Below are 19,121 nucleotides of genomic sequence, written 5' to 3' on the forward strand. Positions count from 1 at the left end.
AAATAGGACTGAAGTGCCATATAATTAATTTTTTTCAAAATGATCGAAATATTATCAAAGGATGAGTAAGATAAAAATCCTTCTCCCTTTCTCTTCTCTAGTCTTCGCTACGTCCATCATTCAGATTTCTATCAAGGGAACAAAATGGAGGGTAAATCTAAGATGAAGTGATGAGGCTCTCGTCGTCCCATCAAAGGAATGATGTGCTTGGGCTCCACATGAGATGTGGCCCTTGGTAGTTCAGTGGTGGTAGGGGATGATGAGACCAAGCATGAAAGCGATTATCATGAAAAAGCCCATAAGCTGGATCTTGAGCCAGCTGATGATGTTGACGAACATGACGGTGAACCAGTAGCCAGGGACGGCACCGCAAAGGACGATCAAGGTCTGGGCGCAAGCAATCTTATAGACTTCCTCGAGGGCATTCATGGTGTTAGATGTGTATCCTAGAAACCAATCTTGACTGACACATATTTTTCTCTAGGGCATGTTTTGTACTTGATGGACAGTCTTTATAACCAATCATATCTTATGTGTCCATGATTTGTCTTAAAAATTAATAAAGATGATTTTATATATTCTCAAGATATTGAGAACTTGAGACATACATCATTAGTGATTAATTTCTAAATGCTCCTGATCGAAACATCATCACAGAGGACAGTGATCAATCCATTCGAGATCGGTGTATGGATCACTTTCCTTTTGGACAGATGAATCTTGAATCTGCGGTATAGAGACACTGAGGTGAGAGTGCAGGTGGTTGTTAGAGAATAACTTGCATTAAGCGTGACCAACACGAGAAATCACTTGGATGTCTACTCACTCATCAGTGGTCTTCTCGATGTTGCAGTGGTGTGACTAGTCCTTTGATCTGCGATGTGTTAGCTGTTCGCAGCGAGGCTACTTAGTTTGACTGCCGTTTTCTTGATCCCTAGCATTTGGATCATTGCGTGTATGTTGGCTATTGTAGGTTCAGATTCGCTATTTGGAGTAGGATACACCTGGATGAAATCTATCATCCTTGGTAGAAAAGGAGAAGTCCTATGCGATTCATAAGACTGAGTTCAGAAAATCTCTAGCTAGAGTTAGTGTGAATACTGGAAAGAGTTTTCAGGAGATTCACAGATGAACTCGAGTCGAGCCAATCTAGTATATGACTGACGATGGGGTTTGACGAATTCTTCATAACCTCCGTCACGTCGGAACTCACAATAGAAAAATTATATCACATGATAACTGTACTTAGAAGTTCATCTTTTCTGTTCTGCTAATTGCCATTACATGCTGTTAGGCATCACTGACGGATCGTGAGAACTCACTAAGATTGTTTTCGGATCAATGATCTTTGTTGAGGTGAGTTGGAATCATTTCAGCCTATCGAAAAAATTTTTGATGATACTGTGATGAAGATCCCAGTATATCTCACTACCAAATAGAATAGAACCTGAGGAGTCATACACAAAAGGAGCATGACTGATCAATGACTTGGATCATATTCGAATTATCAATTAGATTGATAGTTTGAATTTTAGAAACTGCTAATTTGTAATCATTACAGTTTTGGCAGCTGCTAATTATTAATGCAGGGACTTAATTACAAATATTATAATTTTTTTAAGACTGATTAAATTATGAATTAAGTTCTAATTAATTTAAATCAGATTTAATTTAATTAAATTTAATTTAATTTAATACTAATTGGGTTCAATTATCCAAACTTAATTTAGATTTCAAGTTTGATTGGAATGAGCTTGACAGTCTTTTCGAATTCAGCTCGTTTCGAACTCGATTTGAATTTGATTAAGATCCAACTTGAACCAGATGAATCATGACTCGAAAAGTTCAGATCTTCTAGGACTCTCTTTTCAGATATCATGCCAAGAAGGAGAGGGCACGTGTTGAGATGCGCCCATTAATTCCTTGCACACGTGAAGAGAGGAGGGGCGCCAACATCCTTCTGGGACTCTCTCTCTTTTAGGACATCTATCCAAATTTGATTTGAATAGATGCCTTATCAAGAAAACTTTCTTATCAAAGTTTGGTGGGGCATGGAAGAGTTATTTTGTGTGACAAAATTTTTTTGGAAAAGATGGTGTGCACTAAAAATTGGCGTGAGAGATCTTATCGATTTCTTTATGGCGCACCAATTTTTTCCTTCCTCTTTTCCACGCCTCACATGCCTATTTGGATAAGATTTGATCTTATCTCCTTTGGGGCATGAGGGATAAGGGGTGTGCGACAAAAATAAAAGAAAAAAAGAGAGGTGGTGTGCATGATGGTTGAGGCACTTTTTTTCTTACAACATCACAACTCTCTCCCAACGCTTCCTCTTGTTTTTCTCCCCTTTATCCAATACTCAGATCTGATGGTGATCAGATCTAAGAAGAGAAAAGAAGAGAAGAAGAGTTCTTCTTCTCTTCATGATGATCTGATTCAGATCCCATCAGATCTGCACGAAAAAGTTCATGCAACGATCTCCTTCTTGAGATATAGAAGAAGAGATCTAGATCCAAGGCTGAGGAACGAGATCTGTAAGATGCTAGCATATCGGTAATCTGATATTCTGATCAGACGTCTCCATGTGGATACCAGCAGAGGCCGGACGCATGCACGGCTATGATCAAAATCCCGAACATCCATAGATCTAAAAGTATGGAGATCTGATCTTCGTTTGTTTTCACTAGTGATTGTTTTTCTTTTTCAGATTTTAGATCATGGTTGAATGTTTGTGTCAAGATCCTTACTACAATTTTCAGATCTAATCTGGTACGTTAATAAATTATAAATATTTTAATTTATTTATTTTCTTGCATAGATGTTTAAAATTTTAAACTTCACTTATGAAACCGTAGCGATTTTCTAACACATGGTGGCGGCCTTGGGGATCCAGCCAACGATGCTGAAGATATCCTTCTGGAAGAGGTTGTGGCTATAGAAGACGATGTTGAGGAGGAACCAGGTGGTAGCGGTGCCGAAGAGGTGCAGGCAATAGTGGTAGGCGAATTCCTTCAAGAAGATGCCGAAGTCGTCGATCATTTTCTAGTGAGCTACTCCATTGTTTGCTGCTCCTCAATGATGTCAACTGGAGCACCTTCGACATGTCCGCAGCAACCTGCTTGGAGTTCCTAGCGATAAGAGTAGTGTACCGGATAGTCTCTGGCATCTTCATCTACCAGTAGTAGGTGAGCACCATCGAAATGATGTTGAACATAACAATTATCTGCCAGACGTAGTCAGCCCGGGGGATGGTGGAGGTGGCTTGGTTGACGTCACAAGGAGGCGCCCTGAAGCTATCTTTGAAGATGGTGGAGACAATGAGGGCAACGATTCCACCAAAGAGGTTGCCAAAGTCCTGCATTGCGAAGTGTGGGGAAAAACAGTGCAGGGGTAAAATGATAATTTTAAAATATTTTAAAATTATGATTTTACAGTGAAAAATATTAATTAATCTAATTAATTAACATGAATTTACCCTACATTAGGAACTAAATATGATATATAGATGCATTCATTTAAATTTAAATTCAAATTCGAACAGTAAACACTTTACTGTAATGTGTTCAGAACACAATACCTTTGTGCGGGTAGTAGATCACCGCAATCTGATCATCGTTGGAGAGTTGATCATCGCGATGCAGCCACACAGCATGTCTGGCTCTGCGGATCGTCCACATGAAGCTCTCGGTCTGATCGACTCCTCACGAGTGCTAGTCGTTGTAGAGCTTTTTGACGGTCGATGCTGATCGAACTCCTTCGATCGATGTCTGTCGATTCTTCAGATACTCTGGATCATCAACAGATATGCTTGAGAGGATGTTGAAGATCTCCTGAGATTTTATGGGCTCACGATACTCGTAGCTCACTTTCTCACTTTCCGAACCCCAGGCTAAAACTCTAGGGAACTCACCGGAAATCTTGCACCCACTTTTCTTTCTTTTCTTTCTTTTTCTCTTGGAAGGATATGGACTTCCTTCTCATGCACATGACTTTCTCACGCCCCAAATTTTTCTCCAAAAAATCTTCTTCCTTAACGCCCCACTCTTCACCTCCTTTTATAACAACGTCAAACATCTTATCCAAAAGAAAGGATAAAGATGAGTAATTGCACATTTGAATTCAAATCAAATTTTAAATTCAAATGGACACCAACTCATCCCTTATCCACTAAAGACGTGAGGCATGGCTAAAATTATGCATGGAGTGATTTCATGAGAAATCTTTTCTCATGTAATAAATGGAGCGTAAAAAAAGGGATAAGGCGCAATAATTGATTGCCCATTCAATTCAAACTTTATTTTGAATTTGAATGGCTAACCAATCATTCTTATCCATTCATTTGGCACATTAAAGTGGGCGTGGAGAGGGCTTGGCATGAAAAAATTTATGAGAAGTTCTTCTCATGAATTCAAATGGGTGCAATGGAAGTGAGGTGGTGCATGGAGATTGGGTCAAGGTGGTTTAATTATTTAAACCAACCTAATTGAACCAAATAAGTTAGGTCTAATTAGACTAATTTGAACCTAACTAAATTAGGCTTAATTAGGCTCAATAAAATCCTAATAAATCAAGAATTGATTAAGCCCAACCCCTGATCAAATCAGGGACCAAATCATCTCGACGATTAGGTCAACTCTTAACCTAATCGGGTCAAACCCAACTGAATCCAATTCAATTGGACTTGATCCAAAAATAATTACTCAATCAAATGAGTTAATTAGTGATCAAATCACTAATAAAACCTCTCATAAATATTGAGTCCAAATCTGATGGGTAATCGGGCATCAGAATTCATCGATATGTAACCCTGATCGAAGAGTCCCAAACCAGTGGGACTCTTGACCCCGGTACCCAAAATATGTGAACTCATGATCAGAGAACCTGATTCTCGATCACAGAGTCTCAGACACGTAGGACTCATAGTCCACGAGCATTAGGACTCTTCATCAGCCATCAGATCAGATAGGAACCTCTAATGTGTGTGACCCCGCAGGTTCGAACCTAAGCCGTAGCACAGGAACCAATTCCTGTACTAATCGAAGTGACCATCTAGCAATGGTACCCGATGTCCGGATAGGTCGAAGAGTCACAGTCGCAACACTCAGAACCTACATGAATATGGTTACTGTATAATTCATCCTTTTGACCCCCGTATTTAGGATGACTCAGGATTAAACTGTCAACCCTGATCAGATCATCCGAATCATGCTCAATTCAAACAGTCCTGTGACTCCTCATAAGGATTACCCTGGCCAAGGTTTTGCTAAATTGAAATATGACTGTACACAGCTCCTAAACTGGAGTGGTCAATCCCATCTTGACACACGCACCGACAAGTCAAGTACTTGACTACACCCAGCAGCCTTCCGTCACTGAATTAAAAATTCAGGTAGTCCAGTGCCTAAGTGCAGTGAGTTGCTTGCAAGTCACTGTGTGGTCTCAGATCGGAGGGATATTTATACTCATATTCCATCGGAGCAAATCTTGACAGCAGAAATAGCTTGGAGTTGGTCACGTTCAGTGCAGATGTACCCTTACATCTCATCTTATGCCATACCAGTGTCTCCACACTCATTGGTTAAGAGGACAACCAACCTATATGGCACACAAGACCTATGCTTGATAAACGTTTCGTCTTTAGTAACAACGTATCATTTTGTCGCAAACAGATTTAAGGACTAAATGACAAATCTTCCTTTGTCGAGTCTAAATAGTCCTAAGGACTTCACCACAAATAGGAGTTCATTAGAAGATGAAATATTTTATGATGAAAAATATCAAAATAATTTTTATTAATTCATAATTCATGTACAAATATAAAAAATGAGCACAACCGTCAACAGGCTGACGATTGGCTTTGGGACACTATTCCCAACAATCTTCACTTGGCCTAAAGCCAATCGGTGCAATATCAATACCCATCTTCGACTTGTAGTTGTCGAACTCCTTCACCGCAATATTTTAGTGAATGGATCAGTCAGGTTCTCCTTCCCATCGATCTTCTGAAGATCGACGTCACCTCGATCCATAATTTTTGGATGAGATGGTAGTGGTGCAGAATATGCTTTGTCCGCTGGTGTGCCTTTGGTTCCTTCGCCTGAGCAATGGCTCCAGAGCTGTCACAGTAGAGCAGAACTGGACCAACAAGGGAGGTGCTACTCCGAGCTCGGTGATGAATTTTTTCAGCCACACCGCTTCTTTGGCAGCATCTGATGCAGCGACATACTCCACCTCATAAACTGAATCAGCCACTATGTGCTGCTTGAAATTTTTCCAGCAGATAGCCCCACCATTAAGGGTAAAAATAAATTCCGACACACTTTTGCTGTCATCGTGATCAGACTGGAAATTAGAGTCTGTAAACCCTATAAGTCTCAAGTCCGATTCACCATAAACAAGTCATTGGTCCTTAGTATTTCTTAAATACTTCAGGATGGTTTTAACAACCTTCCAGTGATTCTCCCTGGATCAGATTGGTATTTACTCACTACCCCTAGTGAGTATGCCACATCTGGTCGTGTACATGTCATGGCATACATAATAGATCCCACTACCGAAGCATATGAAATCTTACCCATACGCTCTCTCTCTTGAGGTGTTGTCGGACAATCCCTCTTCGAGAGAAAATTCCATGGCCTATCGGAAGATAGTCTTTCTTGGAATTCTCCATGCTGAACCTCTTCAGCATAGTATCAATGAATGTGGACTGAGATAAACCAAGCAACCTTTTAGATCTATCCCTATAGATCCTCATCCCTAGGATGTAGAAGCTTCTCCCAGATCCTTCATGGAGAACTGTGACGACAGTCAAATCTTTATTCCCTGTAATGCAGGAACATCATTCCCGATTAAGAGAATGTCATCCACATACAATACAAGAAATACTACTACTGGATCATTAGCCCACTTATAAATGCAGGGCTCTTCTCCGTTCTTAACAAAGCCAGACGTCTTGATCGTCTTATCAAAACATATGTTCCAACTCCGTGATGCCTGCTTAAGTCCATAAATGGACCTCTATAGCCTGCACACCTTAGACTCATCTGTGGATGTGAATCCTTCAGGTTGTATCATATATACCTCTTCATCCAGCTCTGCATTTAGGAAAGCTATCTTCACATCCATCTGTCAGATTTCATAGTCCAGATGGGCAGCTATCGCAAGCATAATCCGAATGGATTTGAGCATTGCCACAGGAGAAAATATCTCGTCATAGTCTATACCATAACGTTGACGATATCCCTTGGCAACCAGACTGGCTTTATAGGTTTTCACCTTTCCGTCTGCACTTCTTTCCTCTTGAAGACCCATTTACACCCTATGGTTTTACTCCTTCGGGTGGGTCAACCAATGTCCACACATCATTGACCTTCATGGACTCCATTTCGGATTTCATGGCCTCTAGCCATTTTTCAGAGTCAGGTCTTTGCATTGCATCCATGTAGGTGATCGGATCCTCATCATTTTCATCAAGTTCGATAAGATCGCCGTCTCGGACCAAGAAATCATAGTATCTGTCCGGTTGACGTGGTACTCTACCAGATCGCCTTAAGGGTGCTTGAACAATGGGCTCCGGATCTGATCTAACCAAATCCGGTTTAGGTTCAGCAACTTGTGTCAGTTTTTTTATCTGTCGAACTTCGTCAAGTTCGATCTTAGAGGCAACAGTCCCTTCACCAAGAACTCCTTTTCCAAAAAGATTGCCTTAAGGTTGACAAACACTTTTTGCTCATCAGCTAGGTAGAAGTAATATCCTTTGGTCTCTTTTGGGTACCTATAAAATTACACTTGTTAGACCTAGGTCTAGCTTGTCCGTAATTAAATGTTTAAGATAAGCCGGACACCCCCAAACCTAAGGTGCGAGAGTACTGGCTTACGTCCTATCCATATCTCATATGGCGTTTTGATTACAGACTTACTCGAAACTCTATTAAGAAGTAACAAGCCGATTCGAGCGCATATCCCCAGAGGAAGATCGATAGACCAGCAAACCCCATCATGAATCGAACCATGTCCAACAAGGTCCGATTCCTCCTTTCAGATACACCATTATGTTGTGGTGTTCCAGGAGGAGTCCACTGAGAGAGAATCCCATTCTCCCTAAGATATGTTAGAAAATATTGAAAAGATATTCACCTCTTCGATCAGATCGAAGAGTTTTAATACACTTTCCATTTTTTTTCTACCTCATTTCAGAATAGTTTGAATATTTCAAACACTCCGATTTATGCTTCATTAAATAGACATACCCATACCTCGATAGGTCATCTGTGAAGGTTATGAAGTAGAAATATCCACCTCTTGCACTTGAGCTCATGGGTCCACATACATCAGAATGTACCAGACCCAAGATTCACCGGCTCACTCACCTTTTCAGTAAAAGGTGATTTGGTCATTTTATCAAGAAGACAGGACTCACAGTTGGAAGTGATTCACAATCACCTATTTCAAGAATTCTTCTTAAGCAATCTATTTATCATGTTCTTATTAATATGACCTAACCTACAGTGCCAAAGGTAGACTTCTGACAATTATCTATTCTAGGATTTTATCGGAGGTTTGAACCACATTAACAGGTTGTGATAGAAAGTAAATTCTATTATTAAGTTGTCCAACAAATATTGTAACACCATTCAAAATGATATTGCAAATATTTTTTTTTATTAAAAATTGATAACCGTTCATGGCCAAAAGGCCTACAGAAATAATATTTAATAAAAAGCTTGGACAATAGTGACATTCACTTAGAATTACGTTTCAGAATTGATTACAAGGTTCATGATTCCTAATGCTAGAACTGAACTATGCTTCCATCTCCAACGTTCAGGAATCTCTCGCTTCATCAAATCTCCTACTGACCTGCAGACCCTGCATCAAATTGCAAATATGATAAGGACTTTCGTATCCAATACCCAGACAGTAGTATCACAAATGAAAAATTGCAAGGTGTTATCATATAAGTACCTTGCTTCTTCTTCGGTCTGTTCGGTCCAGGAAGGCAATGTATAGAGGACAGTTTCTCTTCCAGTGCCCCTCTTCTTGCAAAAGAAGCACTCCGCTGGCTCTAGTCGGGCTTGCGTTTCTTGGTCTGACCCTGTGCAGACGTCCCAGCATGCAGCTGCACTTCTTATTCTTCTTCTTTTTGTTCTCCTTCTTTCCTTTCTTAAAGGGTCGACGATCAGAAGAAAATCCTCCCAAACATTCACCGACTCCTTATGGAGCTGGTGATCCTTTCAAAGTTCTGCAGTAACCCAACAAGCCGTGGTAGTTCACTGCAGGCTTTGTCGTCCAAAATGAGTAAGGAAGGGGAGGAAGGACTTGGGCAATGAATTAAGGATCGCATCCTTACCGAGCTGCTCGTGCAAGGAAAGTCCAATTTACTTAGGGCTCAATCATTTCGATCATGTACAGTACATGATCAGTGACTGAGGCTCCATCCCTCATCCGAGCATTGAAATGGCACAACTAGTTTTGTGCCTTTCAACATTGTCAGGCGTGCCAAAGAAGTCGTTCAACATTTGAAGCATCTCCTGCGGCTGGGCATTCTCGAACCTGCGGCTGAACTCATCATTCATTGCCGCCAGCATAATGCATCGAACGGTGGTGCAGTCGTGGAGCCACTTCTGATAAGTGTCTCGGACCGTCCCTCTAACGTTCGGGGCTGGCTCCTCAGGTGCTGGATCCGTTACTACATAAAGGATCATTCATGCTCAAGGATGATTTTTAATTTTCGATACCAGCTATCGAAATTAGGTCCCATGAGCTTGTCATTATCTAATAATGACCAGAGCGACAGGGTAGTGGCCATAGCTGCATAAAAAAAAATCAGACCTCTATTAGTACATAAATTATAAATACTAAAGACTTGGACTTTAGTCTAAAGTTTCTCCCAGTATTTTTACGAACTGGTAGCCTCAACCTCAATTCGAGGAATTACTTTAATTCCTTAGTGGGTACTAGAATCCATATAGACTACACACGAGCCCAACTTTGGTTGGTCAACCCATATGCATCTATGGGTAGGTTCATAACCAGTTGTTTCTCTAAACAACTTCTAGTAATTGATTTTGCCCCAGAACCTAATCAGTAGGCTTTGGCCTCCACTGAAAAGATCTGGTTAGGTCCAACTATTAACATGATTTGATTTGGTGAATCGGACCAATAAATGATCAGGCCCGACTTTGGCGGCCAACCTGACCACCATCAGAAAGACTCAAACAAATTATCATATTATGAATGATAATTCATTAATCAATAAGCACTAGGCCTTTGGGCCTCCAATGATTATTAAACTAATGGACTCATTATCACTCACTTAATGGGAGGCTATGACTTAGTTATCAATATAACTTAATTATTTTTAGGGACCTAATAATTTTTAAAGATTTTATTAAAGGATAGATGAGAAGAAAAAATATCAGCCAATTTCAATCCTCCACTGACTTCACCAAGTCAGATTAAAAAAGATTTAATTAAAGCTGGCATTAGGAGCACCTAAATCAGTCACACTGATTTACCTAATGACATGGGTGAGCCCTAATCATCAAGTGATCTAATCAAAATCTAATTCACCAGGTTGGCCAGGTAAGTGAGATCAGTGGTGGGGATAAGCCATTAACTCATCAGAGATCGAATCACTGCGAGTAGCTCCCGCTTAAAATCACTGGTCAAACTGCCAAACTTACCTTAGACACCAACCATTTATTAGTTTTAATTTGATCAACTTAGTAAATAGGGTTCCACCGCGTAGCCATGAATTAAGTCCATCTTGGTCTAGTTAAAGACATGGACCCATTCAACTACAACTATTGGAGTTGAGTCTAGAGTATCCTTGACCTAATCTAATTCAACTTTTGATTAGATTTGATCAATTACTCTAATTTAGTCCATTTCTTTAAGCTACCTTAGGTCTAACCCAATTATGGATCTAATCCATCTAACCCATTGACCCACAAATTTATGCAATTGTCTTAGGTCTTAATTCAAATTCTAGACCTACTGACAACACTTAATTCTTTTAATTAAGTATTTGGACTGATGGGTCAGGGTTTGGTATTTCAAAATAATTTTTAAATTTTGAAAGGTTTTATTTTTTGTTCCCAAATATGTTGACTCATTTCACAAATAGATCAGCACATTTCATAAATAACAATCCTATTACTAATTACATAACAGAAAATAACTCAATCAAAATAAATCATGAATATTCTTTAGATCTAATCTAACACATTCATGATAAATTTCATAATTGAACATTTACAATTAATTTTTTCGCTGCTTCATCTGCATGGATATAATTGCAGTGGCACCCCTACCGCCATAGGAGACCCCATCGAATGGGAGGAGAGGGCCTTTAAACCCTGCTTTTCTCCTATGACCGGACGGCCATGGCAACCAACCCAATTCGATTACTTGCTACTTGGATCAAGTATATCTAAATATACCAATTTTAAAATTTAAATTTTAAATTTTAAATTTTAAATTTTGAATTTCAAATTTAAACAAATTTCAAATTTCAAATTTCAAAATTTTGAATTTCAATTTTAATTTCAAATTTTGAATTTTAAATTTTAAATTTCAAATTTGAAATTTCAATCAAATTTTAAATTTTAAATTTCAAAATTTTAAATTTTGAATTTGAATTTGAATTTCAAATTTAAAATTCAAATTTTAAATTTTGAATTTTAAATTTTTGAATTTTGAATTTCGAACAACTTTCAAAATTCAAATTTTAAATTTTAAATTTAAATTTAAACTTTTAGATTACTACTTAATCTACGCATGCAACTATATATATCATATCTAAGAACCCGCTCTGATACCATTTGTGGGAAAAAATAGTGCAGGGGTAAAATGATAATTTTAAAACTTTTTCAAAATTATGATTTTACAGTGAAAAATATTAATTAATCTAATTAATTAATATAAATTTATCCTACACTAGGATCTAAATATGATATATAGCATGCATTCATTTAAATTTGAGATTTAAATTCGAACAGTAAATACTTTACTGTAATATGTTCAGAACATAATACCTTTGTGCGGGTAGTAGATCGCCGCAATCTGATCACCGTCGGGAGAGTCTGATCATCGTGATGTAGTCACACAGTATGTCTGACCTCTGCGGATCATCCATACGAAGCTTCCGATCTGATCGACTCCTCACGAGTGCTAGCTCGTTGTAGAGCCCTTTTGACGGTCGATGCTGATCGAATTCCTTCGATCGATGTCTGTCGATTCTTCGAATGCTTCGGATCATCAACAGACGTGCTTGAGAGGATGTTGAAGATCTTTCTGAGATTTTATGGGCTCACGATACTCGTAGCTCACTTTCTCACTTCCCGAATCCCAGACTAAAACTCTAGGAAACTCACCGGAAACCTTGCACCCACTTTTCTTTCTTTTTCTCTTGGAAGGATATGGACTTCCTTCTCATGCACAAGACTTCCTCACATCCCAAAATTTTTCTCCAAAAAATCTTCTTTCTTCATCTCCTTTTATAACAACGTCAAACATCTTATCTAAAAGAAAGGATAAAGATGAATAATTGTACATTTGAATTCAAATCAAATTTTAAATTCAAATGGACACCAACTCATCCCTTATCCACTAAAGGCTAAGGCGTGGCTAAAATTGTGCATGGAGTGATTTCATGAGAAATCTTTTCTCATGTAATAAATGGGTCGTAAAAAAAGGGATAAGGTGCAATAATTGATTGCCCATTCAAATTCAAACTTTATTTTGAATTTGAATGGCCAACCAATCATTCTTATCCATTCATTTGGTACATTAAAGTGGGGCGTGGAGAGGGCTTAGCATGAAAAAATTCATGAGAAGTTCCTTCTCATGAATTCAAATGGGTGCAATGGAAGTGAGGTGGCGCATGGAGATTGGGTCAAGATGGTTTAATTATTTAAACCAACCTAATTGAACCAAATAAGTTAGGTCCAATTAGACTAATTTAAATCCAACTAAATTAGGCTTAATTAGGCTCAATAAAATTCTAATCAAATCAGGAATTGATTAAGCCAACCCTGATCAAATCATGGATCAAACCATCTCGACGATTAGGTCAACTCTTAACCTAATCGGATCAAACCCAACTGAATCCAATTCAATTGGACTTGATCCAAAAATAATTACTCAATCAAATTGAGTTAATTAGTGATCAAATCACTAATAAAATTTCTCATAAATATTGAGTCCAAATCTGATGGGTAATCGGGCATCAGAATTTATCGATATGTAACCCTGATTGAAGAATCCCAAACCAGTGGGACTCTTGACCCCGGTATCCAAAATGTGTGGGACTTATGATCAGAGAATCTTGATTCTCATCACAGAGTCTAGATACATAGGACTCATAGTCCACGAGCATTAGAACTCTTCATCAGCCATCAGATCAGATAGGAACTTCTAATGTGTGTGACCCCGCAGGTTCGAACTTAAGCCAGTAGCACAGGAACCAATTCCTGTACTAATCGAAGTGACCATCTAGCAATGATACCCGATGTTCGGATAGATCGAAGAGTCACAGTCGCAACACTCAGAACCTACATGATATGGTTACTGTATAATTCATCCTTTTGACCCCTGTGTTTAGGATGACTCAGGGTTAAACTGTTAACCCTGATCAGATCATCCGAATCGTGCTCAACTCAAACAGTCCTGTGACTCCTCACAAGGACTACCCTGACCAAGATTTTGTTAAATTGAAACACGACTGTACACAGCTCCTAAACTGGAGTGGTCAATCCCATCTTGACACACGCACCGACAAGTCAAGTACTTGACTACACCCAGCAGCCTTCCATCACTGAATTAAAAATTTAGGTAGTCCAGTGCCTAAGTGCAGTGAGTTACTTGCAAGTCACCGTGGCGGTCTGAGGTCGGAGGGATATTTTTACCCATATTCCATCGGAGCAAATCTTGACAGCAGAAATAGCTCCGGAGTTGGTCACGTTCAGTGCAGATGTACCCTTACATCTCACCTGTATGCTATACGAGTGTCTCCACATTCATTGATTAAGAGGACAACCAACCTATATGGCACACAATGACCTATGCTTGATAAACATTGTCGTCCTTAGTAACAACGTATCATTTGGTCGCGAACAGATTTAAGGACTAAACGACAAATCCTCCTTTGTCGAGTCTAAATAGTCCTAAGGACTTCACCACAACATAGGAGTTCATTAGAAGATGAAATATTTTGTGATGAAAAATATCAAAATAATTTTTATTAATTCATAATTCATGTACAAATACAAAAAATGAGCACAACCGTCACAAACTGACGATTGGCTTTGGGACACTATTCCCAACACGAAGACGGCAGCGATGAATGCATGGCGGATGTGCTTGTTGGCATACTCAGATATGATGGTAGCAGAGAGCGGATAGTCACCACTGATGCTGAAGCCAAGCCAGAAGCGAAAGAAGCAGAGGGTGGCAATGATTCCCTTGGCAGTGCGGCCAAAGGAAAGGCTGGAGGCGAGGGAGCAGACCACCATGAGCATGAGGGTGAGGCCATAGACCTTCTTCTGGCCCATCTTATCGTGGAGCTACCCAAAGAAGAGCTGGTCGGAGAGCATGTTGCAGAAGGCCACACCATGACGGCGGCCAACACATTCGATGGGAGCGAGCTGGGAGTACTAGATGCAGGGTCGAAGTAGTAGATTCGGTCGAGGAGCTTGGTCACCAAGGAGATGTAGAAGAGGTCATAGGCATCGATGAAGAAGCCCATGCCAGCGATAACAATTGCCGTGAAGTGGTACCATTGGGTCTTAGTGACATCTAGTGTGTTCAGCACCTGGAGCTGGTCTCTAGCTATCTTCTCCCTCTCTTCTTCTTCCACTAGACAAAAGAGTCCGACAATTGCTATCAGATACAAGGACAGAGATGAAGGCTCAGATAACAAGGACATCCCATCTCATCTCCTTTGTTTCTTTCTTTTTTTAAGAACCTCATCACCTTTATTGATTTTATTCCCTTGATGAGGGAATTGTAATGGAGGGTAATTTGATCATTTTATATTTCTGAAATAGTTTGACTAACGACGTTACATTTTAGGGGTGTAAGTGTAGGTTTTGAAAAATAATGGGTTTAACTGTAATTAACTCAAACCTTAGGAGAATTTTTGTAATTTACTTTATATATTTTCTCATATGAAAATATGTCGCTGCAAGCAAACTTCCTTTCATGCTCTATTGCTATTTGAGTTCCTTTGAATTCTAATGTCGATGAAAGAAATCTCATCCACCATCACAGATGGTGTCTATAATTGCATGACCAGTGAAAGGTAGATCTCTTTGGAGCTAAGATGAGTAGGTAATTAGGGTGCGGTTTTTACATGGGTGCATGGGGTGAATCACACTAGTACTTGTCGACAATTATTATTGGACTTGAAAGGTGGATCTCTTTGAAGCTAAGATGATGATACAAACATCATAGCAACTAGATATATGGATTTGAAGGATCGAATCCGAAAGGGTGTGAAATCGATTTGACAGCACTGATTTCTACAGGATTCTGACACTGTCAAGTTAGAATGGCTATAACTTTATCATCTGATATTAGAATTATTATTATGATCTATTTTGGAAAGCTCTTTTCGAGCTCTACAAGATTGGCTATTTTGCCATCACTGTAAATTTTAGAGCCTAATTCAATTGTCTGACAGGCCAACGGGAGTGCGTAAGAGTCTTAGTCCGACATAGAGTATGTTTTTGATTTATTCCATATTTTATTTTCTTTTAATTTTTTTTAATTGAATTACAACTTTTTGCCTATAAATAAGGCCCTCTGGCCATCGTTGTACTTAGAATATTTGAGTTATTGAAATAAAATTTTAGAGAAGAGAGTTTCCTCTTCCTTTATCATTTTTCCCTTTATTTCATGCATCTTTTTCCTCCTTTCCATCTAAATGTGGCCATAGACTACATCATCAGTTGGTATCAGAGCCCAATAGATCCATGAGTAGAGTTCTTCCCTATAGTCTAGATGGTGGATGGTGGTCGCAAGAAGAATCAATCTACAAATCAGGTAGCAGCCCATGATGAAATCATCAACAGGAACAGGACCTGATATTAGAGTGCGAAGATTTGAGGAGATAGGTGATGGATCTAACTGCGTGTCTTATGCAGTTAGAAACTTGAGATGTGAGATTCGAGGCGGAACCTTAAAGTCGCAGATCTGAAAGAGAGTTTTCAGATTTTGAAAACCCCTTCCACATAGGTCTTCCCACATGCCGGTGAGAAGATCGTGGTGATGTGTTCGAATGATCAACCCGATGATTCAACTCTGTCAGAGTAGATTTATCTGAATATTCAGATAGTCTATAGATGGAAGTATTTTTTGATTAGCTAGATCAGATCGAGCACATCTTCGAATACAAGGTCTCTGAAGACAAGAAGGTAAAACTTGTTGCTCTTAAATTAACAGGATGTGCTTCTGCTTGGTGGTAGCAATTGAAGAAAATCTAAGAAAGCAAAGGCAAACCAAAAATTCAGGATTGGAAAAAGATAAAGAAGGCATGGAGAGAGCAGTTCCTACCCTTCAACTATACACAAATCCTATACCAACACCTGCAGAATCTTCGACAAGACCCAAATTTGTAGATGAGTACATAGAAGAATTCTACCAGCTGGTTGCGTGAAACGATCTGGTGGAGAGCGAGGAGTAGATGGTCGCACGATATCTTAAAGGTCTACGACAGCAGATCCAAGATGCCTTGAGACTACACACCATGTGGATGGTCAAAGAGGCATACCATCGAGCTGTTGTGGCTGAGGAGCAATTACGGCGAAGACCTCTACCCCCACTTGAACCTTCCCTGCGAAGTAATTGAGCACCAATAGCTAACAACTCAAGCGACATGCGGCGCAACCCAACTCCTGCTCCTCCTGTTCATGCTGTAGGAGATACGAGGTGCACAAAACTAGTCCAAGCAGGATCTTCTACCTTGAGATCTTACAACTGTGGTGAGATCGGACATATGCAGAATGAGTGCCAGAAACCTACTGGACAACTTGGAAAGTAGTTGTTGATTGAAGAGAATGGACCAGTTGATGAAGAACAGGAGCTGTTTATGATGAAATAGGTAATGAAGAGGATGACTCCTTGCTGTTTGGCGATAGCGGGGAGGCTCTAGTTATTCGAAAGAGCTTACTTGCTCCCAAAAGAGAGAAAAAAGAGGACTGAAAGCAGAATAATATTTTTCATATTTGCTGCACCATTGAGAAGAGGGTCTGTAAAGTCATCATAGATGGTGAAAACTATGAAAACATCATCTCTCAGGAGGCTGTTACAAAACTAAATCTAGCCATCGAGAAGCACCCATGATCATACAAGCTGTCTTGGTTTCAAAAAGAGAGCGAGGTGATTGTTGATAGTTACTGCCTTATTTCATTCTTTATTGGATAGAAATACTATGACAAGATATGGTGTCATGTTATTAGAATGGACGCTTGTTATTTACTTCTAAAAAAATCATGGCAGTATGACCATGGTGTTATTCATGATGCCGTCAGAACACTCATACCTTCTGGAAGGATAATCAGAAGATCACCCTGGCACCTTGAAGAAAAAAGACTTACCCAAACTAAAGCAGAGACCAACATCAACCTTTTGATGAAGCACACCTATTTGAAGGACGTGATGGAGGCTGACTACTTGCTAGCGGTGGTGGAGAAGGATGAGTTGGCTGAGCAAGACATCCCACCCCTGGTACATCCTATACTTCAAAATTTGCTATGTATTCTCTGAAGACTTGTCTGTAGGATTACCATCAGAAGGGACATACAACACCACATTGATCTTGTTCTTTGGGCGAGTCTATCAAACAAACCGACATACTGCATGAGTCCAGCTGAACATCAGGAGTTACAGTGGTAGGTCTGGGAGTTATCGAACAAGGGATACATCCATCCAAGCATGAGTCCATGTGCAATCCCTGCTCTGTTGGTTTCGAAAAAAGATGGTTCGTAGTGCATGTGCATAGATAGCCAAGCTATCAACCGAATCACCATCAAATATTGATTTTCAATTTCAAGACTGGATGACATGCTTGATCAACTTGCTGGGACCAAGGTATTTACTAAGATCGACCTGAAGAGTGGCTACTATCAGTTGTGCATCAGATCTGGGGACGAGTGGAAGACAACCTTCAAAATAAGGAGGACCTGTATGAGTGGCTGGTGATGCCGTTCGGACTCTCCAACGTGTCGAGCACCTTCATGAGGTTGATAAATCATGCATTGCAACCATTCATTGATAAATTCATTGTGATTTACTTTGATGATATACTGATCTACAATCCTTCTTTAGAAGATCATTTGCAGCACCTTGTGGAGGTTCTTAGCATGCTAAAGAGAGAGAAGTTATTTGCCAATCCCAAGAAATACAGTTTTGTGGTGGATGGCTAACCTTTCTGGGCTATGTCGTCTCCTCCGAGGGGCTGCGGGCTAATCTAATGAAAGTCCAGGCTATTCAAAACTAGCCGACACTGTGCAACATCTTTGAAGTTCGAAGCTTTGATGGCCTGACGTCTTTCTACTGCAGATTCATCTATGGTTTCTCTTCCATGATGTCCCTAATGACTGACTGCATGAAAGGGAGATGATTCTAGTGGACACTCGAGGTGCAGACCGCCTTCGAAGAAATCAAAGAAAAGATCACCTCTGCTGATGTCTTTGCCCTTTCAGATTTCTTCAAAGTGTTCGAGGTGGAGTTTGATGCATCTTCTATAAGGGTTGGTGGAGTTCTCAGTCAAGAGGGGCGGCCTATTTGCTTCCACAGTAAAAAGTTGTCTGGATCCAAGTGGAATTATTTAACTTATGATGTGGAGTTTTATGCAGTGATCAGTGCACTTAGGCAGCGGCATCATTACCTGGTCTAGAAGGAGTTCATCTTATACACTGATCACAAAGGCCTGAAGTACATCAATAGACAAAAAAAATTGAGCTGTAGGTATATCAAGTGGGTGAATTACTTGCAGGAGTTTCACTTTATTCTGAAGCACAAATCTGGTGCTCAAAATCTGATTGCAGATGTGCTAAGCCGGATGGCCAAGCTGCTAGGAGTTCTTCACTGGAGGTGATTAGATTTGATATCCTGAA

At 39.7% G+C, this 19,121-nt stretch overlaps 1 pseudogene; it reads right to left on the bottom strand.

The window, feature by feature from the left end:
- Positions 1 to 240: 240 nt before the first annotated feature.
- On the bottom strand, positions 241 to 14,929 carry LOC105036071 (probable inorganic phosphate transporter 1-4; annotated as a pseudogene).
- Between the last annotated feature and the right edge of the window lie 4,192 nt (positions 14,930 to 19,121).

The sequence above is a fragment of the Elaeis guineensis genome, chromosome 6 (genome assembly GCF_000442705.2).
Source record: "Elaeis guineensis isolate ETL-2024a chromosome 6, EG11, whole genome shotgun sequence".
Lineage (NCBI taxonomy): Eukaryota > Viridiplantae > Streptophyta > Magnoliopsida > Arecales > Arecaceae > Elaeis > Elaeis guineensis.